The sequence below is a fragment of the Protomyctophum bolini genome (genome assembly GCF_963924005.1).
Source record: "Protomyctophum bolini genome assembly, chromosome: 22".
Classification (NCBI taxonomy): Eukaryota; Metazoa; Chordata; class Actinopteri; order Myctophiformes; family Myctophidae; genus Protomyctophum; species Protomyctophum bolini.
The window spans coordinates 10,444,252-10,450,585 of record NC_137883.1 but is presented as its reverse complement, the minus strand read 5'-3'; the positions used below and the strand labels follow the sequence as shown (position 1 = coordinate 10,450,585).

General features: G+C 45.5%; 1 pseudogene across 1 annotated transcript; it reads left to right on the top strand.

The window, feature by feature from the left end:
• The first annotated feature begins 357 nt into the window (after window positions 1-357).
• Window positions 358-6,334, top strand: LOC308309613 (glutamine synthetase-like; annotated as a pseudogene). The gene is made up of 5 exons: window positions 358-488; window positions 862-946; window positions 5,139-5,210; window positions 5,397-5,592; window positions 6,033-6,334. The product of its transcript is annotated as a glutamine synthetase-like (transcript).

The following is a 6,334-nucleotide window of genomic DNA, read 5'->3' as shown; positions in this document are numbered from 1 at the left end:
CAGCAGTTTTGTTTTTTCGGTTGGTAAAAGCCACCTTATTAGCATTTGAATGCGGAGTTTCAACGGAGTTTCCGCCTCTGATACTGGGTCAGGTGACAGCGCCGCGGCTGCAGCTTGTCTGAGGACCTAACGGTCAAATTGGACTGGGCACCCGGCACCGTATACCTGCAGAATTATCTTTACATTGACTGTGTTGTCACGCACGCGGCACGCTTTTTACAGGGACTTGTCTACGGTGGCAATTAAACGTTCATGGTCAGTGTCTCCGTGCACAGTGCACTGCCTTCAGTTCTGTGACTGTCTGCACTCTGCAGATCGAGTCACTTTGCACACCGCGGTTGGTACCGTAGAGAGGACATGGACCCCGCAGTGCTCATCTTCCTGCTGTATGTGATGATAGCTCATGAGCTGTTCTGTGGAGTCATGCAGTACCGGCGGCAGGCGAATAAGCCCCGCAAACGGCCGCCAGGACCCATGTTGTATTCAAGGTGAGGTTTGAATTTACACATAAAAACTAAAGGGTACCGTATTAGACGAGTCAATGCTTTTCATTTCGGGAAATGGAGTAGGATGTTGAATTGTGTTGATGCTATAGCCAAAAACCAGACCAGGATTCTCTTTAATTTGAAATATCCCCAGTTTGATTATGCATATATATAGCCTAATCCTATATAGGCCCTATAGGATTAGGACCCCAATGTACAAAACTGTGAGAAAGTGCAAATATAACCCAATGGATCCGTTAAGGAATTTGGTTCACTATAGGCCTACTAAGGCTATATCAATCAAATGGGGACCCCCACAAGGACTCCTGCTAAAACATTTTTATCAGCTTTACTGTGAAATTTCTCTTTCCTACAGTATCCAGGTGCAGGGAGCCTGGAGTGTGAGCAGCCAGCCCACCAGGACGGAACGATGGAGAGAATCACGAAAGGGTTGTCGGATTGTGAGAAAAGCATAATGAAGAGACAAGATGAACATACGGTATATGGAGGACAGACTCTCAACAACACACATGACCTCTCATCCCTCTCTGTAGCTGTATGAATGGGACGGTTTGGGACCTATTATGCAGTTCCTTTTGGAGGCTTCTTTTATTTTATTTTTCCTGATCGGTAGCCTATATTGTGCACCATGTGGAATCTTTAAGCAAAAGAATGTTGTTTTGTGACGCGTTTCTTTATAGTATGACTGCTATCGGCTGTTGATTCTTTCACGTCAGGCATATATTAGCCTATATATATGCTGATGATGTGCAGGGCAATAGGTTACGGAGGACGTTTATGTCGGTGTAGGCCTAGTTAAAGTATATGTTTGATCAGTATTGAACAGGATAAGAACTCCACAGTAAATCCTCAGTGTTCAAATTCAACCAAATGGACCCTTATAGATGCATTTGGGTCTATTATTTGTACACTCTGTTACTGAAGGATAACACTGAAAATTGTAATGATCGCAGGGGGCCCATTTTCTCTGCTTTCTGTGGAGTCTCTTGACCTAGCTAGGATTTCTGTGTCGGATCCTTATATTGTATAGAAAATAAATCCCTAGCATTATTGTGACCACAATCTGAGAATCCCATCGTCAAATATTCGGGAACAGTCTGTCTTGAGAGACTATTGTGACCAAGACATGCTTTAATTTCAACAACCCTTATGGGTCCTTTTGGTTCCATTGTAATTGTTGTAAATGAACACTGAGGATTTTACTGTGCACTCTCTATACCGGGGACAACCAACAAGAAAACAAAAATACTAATTATGAAAGTGTAACAGTGATAAGTGCAATGTGTCGGCCTACTAAAGAATGATTTAAGTGATGATGGAATGATTGCTTTTCGTAAAACATGGTTATCTGTGTGTGAAATGCCTTATTGTTTTGACATGATAAGGGACAATTTGTAGTCATGAGGAGATCTGCTTTGTGTCAACAATAAGAATTAGAAAGGAGCACTCGGAGCACATCTCCACCAAAGACTTGGCAAAACTCCTTTGGGCAAGACTAACGCATGGAGGTGTCTCTAACTTAAATTTCTGTAATAATACTTTCACATTTGTTAAAATATACATGATCTAAAATACTTCTGTAATCTGTAGTTGGATTTGTGATTAATTGTTTAAAGCCTGATCTTGACATGAAGGTCTTTATACTTCTCCCTTTCTCACTATATTGGTCTTCATTGAAATCTCCTATTATCATAAGTGCAGAAGTCAGAGATGATAGATTTTTTACCATGTTTTCGAGAAATGTGTTTAATTTCAAAAGGTCTGTTTTAGGTGATCTGTATATGTACGTCATTACGTCACCATCGAAAACCAATTACACTCAGCATTGGGTCCTTTAATCCACATATTTCTTACGTCATCATTGAGAGCTAGTTATACATGTATATGTATATGTAATTTGTAAGTTGATTAGCGGTATACTGTGGTTACTTTGCACCACTTTCCGTCCCAGCCAACCCGCCACTTTTGATGCGTATGCACCGTCCCAGCAAATTGTGCCTGATTTGCTGGGACCAGATTACATGTGTATATGTATAACTAGCTCTCAATGATGACGTAAGAAATATGTGGATTAAAGGACCCAATGCCAGAGTGTAATTGGTTTTCGATGGTGACGTAATGACGATATGTTTTAGTGTTGGGAGGATTAAAGGTAATGCTCCTGTGTATACATGTATGTAATCTGGCACCACTGCCGTATCAGGCACAATTTGCTGGGACGGTGCATACGCATCAAAAGTGGCGGGTTGGCTGGGACGGTGCATACGAGCCGGGCGAAACTATTACTTGCGCGCTCTGCTTGCGCAAGTAATTCATTGAAGAGATCTCATGGGGCACCCTAACTCATTGAGGCCCCATGTTGGATTGTTTTAGCGGCACCCGAGAATAATATGCTTCGACAAAGGTGAGAATCGCACGCGCGCACACACACACGTGCGCCTTTGCCTGTGCGTTGAATGGCGGTGTTTCAATTCCGGAAGGGGGGGGGTGTGATTGTGTAGCCTACGTTTCGGACGCCGTTTCGGATGGTGTGGGGGCCACTGTGGGGTGCTTGGTGGGGGCTGGGGGAGGCGGGGTTGTGTGTTGGGTCGGTATAGGGGTGCGTCGGAATGGGGGGGTGTCGAAATGGGGAGGAGTCGGAACGGGGGTGCGTCGGAATGCCGGTGTGTAAAACTTTGCGAGCTGGTAGATCTGCTATTTTCACTAGTTGTTGTAAAACATGTGCAACTAAAGGGTCTTGTTAAGCCCGAATCACACCAGTTGCAACTACTCACTGCAACTGGTCACAACTCAACTGTTTTAAGGTCAACCACACAAATGCAACTGCCATTGGGGATAATGGTTGCAAATAGTTGGATGTTGCAAGGAGTTGCATGGTGAATCATTGGTGTGGTTTGGGCTTAGAGGTGAGACTTTAGTGAGAAGATTTTGCCTCAGTGGTATAGGTCTTCTCTCTTCAATGAGTTCCCTGATGACGTTTGAGATTACCGTTGGTGCTGAACCGTTTCCCACACTCGTCACAGTGGTAGGTAGGGCTTCACTCCTGTGTGAATTCTCTGATGAAGTCTGAGATTACTGCTGTGGCTGAACCGTTTCCCACACCGGTCACAGTGGTAGGGCTTCTCTAATGTGTGAATTCTCTGAAGTTTGAGATGAGTGTCTAGGGTGAACCTTTTGCCACATTGGTCACACTCATAGGGCTTTTCTCCTGTGTGAATTCTCTGGTGACCTTTGAGACTACCGCTGTGGCTAAACTGTTTCCCACATTGGTCACAGTGGTAGTGCTTCTCTCTTGTGTGAATTCTCTGGTGAACTTTGAAATTATGGCTGTCGCTGAACCTTTTCCCACATTGGTCACAGTGGTATGGCTTCTCTCCTGTGTGAATTCTTTGACATTTGAGATGAGCATCCATCGTGAACCGTTTCCCACACTGGTCACAGTGGTAGGGCTTCTCTGCTCTATGAGTTCTCTGGTGAAGTTTGAGATGACTGACTGTGCTGTAGATATGTTTCTTCGGTGGTAGTTACTAGTTTGGCAGGAAAGACAGAAAAAATAAACATTACATTTATTGAAATTACATGCAAGCTGTGTTGTATTACCAACTGATAATGTTCTAAGTTAATTATGTCGGCAACTGCCAGGCACAGATTGGACATTGTAACATTTATGCAGATTCTTGGCCTGCCTGCATGAGTGTTGTTTTTTCTTCTGTAGCCAGTGAGTCATTGCCAGGGCTACAGGCTGAACTGTAAAAGAGCTGCACGGACTGTTTCGAGGGATTTGGGTCTGTGTGTGTGTGTGTGTGTGTTATAGTTTTCATAGTGGGTTTTGTGAGGCTTTACTTGTTGTCTTGGTGTGTTTTTTTTAGCCAACCACCAATGTGTATGGTAATTAACCAGGGGTCCCTGTTGGGTATTGAGACCTGGGACTCACTTCCACCAATCAGTTGAATCACTTCCACTGCCTTCCCCCCCCAAATCCAGAATCAAACCAACGGTTCCAGTGCAGGAAAGCACTGCATCTGGTTTGGCATGGAGCAAGAATAAACACGTTAGGAACCCTTTTAGTTGGCCTCAGAATGGATATCCTGGACCCCAAGGTATACTGTAGCACACACATGGCTCAAGTACACAATAAAATACTAATACTAATGTTTGTCCTACCCTTGATTTAAACTTGAGTCACTCTCATGAGAGATGAGAGATGCCTACCGCTCTGGCGCTTACTCTCTAAAGCCCAAACCACACCAAAGGGTCGGGTCGGGACGAGACGGTTTTTAAGGTCAACCACACCATTAAACCGTGAATCGGTTTTGTCCCAAGGAGTCTCTAAACCGGTGTGGTTTGGGCTTAAGAGGCAATCCTCGGCCAGGGGAGATATTGCGCTTATGAGCTCCAGGCTCAAGCTCCAGGCTGTACTGAGTCCATAGTCCATACCATACAGATAGGTGAAAAATACAATTATGTATTCATTCAAATCTGATCTAGATTGCAGCTGTATCTCTGAGTGAGCTTTGCAGTGGATGAATTAACAGTGAGGACAGTGTATTGGCAAATAAACATTTGTACACGCATTAGATTTGAAAGGATTGAAACAATACTGAACAGTCATCCTTTGTTTTCCATCTGAAGTGCCACTACAAAGCCTGCCTCTTTGCTGGGGTCAAAATATGTGGCACCAAAGCTGAGGTTATGCCTTCTCAGGCAAGTAGTCTAGTTATTACAATGTAGCACAGTGGAAGGAAATACACCCCGGATTACATTTCTCACAATAACGTAGTTGTACTGTATGACAACTTGATTTTGTGTTTCTGCACTCATCTTGTTTTTCTTTACGCCTCTCTCTCCTATATTTTCCACTTTCCTGCTCTGCTGTTTCTCGGATTCCAGTGGGAGTTCCAAGTCGGCCCCTGTGAGGGGATTGAGATGGGGGACCATCTGTGGGTGGCCCGTTTCTGCACCGTGTGTGCGAGGACTTCAGGGTCCTCGCCACCATGGACCCCAAGCCCATGAACGGCAACTGGAATGGTGCTGGCTGTCATACTAATGTCAGCACCAAGCTTATGAGGGAGGAAGGTGGACTGCAGTGAGTGTGCACACGCACGCACGCATCCACGCCTGCATGCGTGCATGCATGTACGCATCCACTCACGCACAAACGTACGCACGCAAGAGGGGCGACTGTGGCTCAAGAGGTAGAGCAGGTCGTCCAATGATCCATGGGTCGGCGGTTCGAATCCCGGCTCCTCCTGTCTACATGTCGAAGTGTCCTTGGGCAAGACACTGAACCCTAAATTGCTCCCGATGTGCTGGTTGGTACCTTGCATGGCTTCTGCCGCAATCGGTGTATGAATGTGTGTGTGAATGGGTGAATGTAATGCACAATCTATGTAAAGAGCCTTGGATAAAGGCGCTATATAAATGCACACACTATAATATATACCAGATCTCTTTGAGAGACAGAGATTTTTGTCCTCTCACACCTGCGTTTGCTTGTTTGTTTTCTCTACTACTATTGTGTTGCAGGCTACATTGAGCAGGCCATAGAGAAGCTGGCCAACAATCACGCCGCACACATCTTCATGTACGACCTATGCGGAGGACAGGACAACAAGAGGCGTCTGATAGGAATGCACGGGCCACGCCCACATCAATGACTTCTCTGTGGGCGTGGCCAGCCGCGGGGCCAGCATCCGCATCCCGCGACAGGTGGGACAGGAGCAGCGTGGCTATACTTCGAGGACCGGTGCCTGGCGGCCAACTGCGACCCGTATGTAGTGACAGGGGCCATCGCACACACATGCCTGCTCGAGGGACTGGAGAAATGA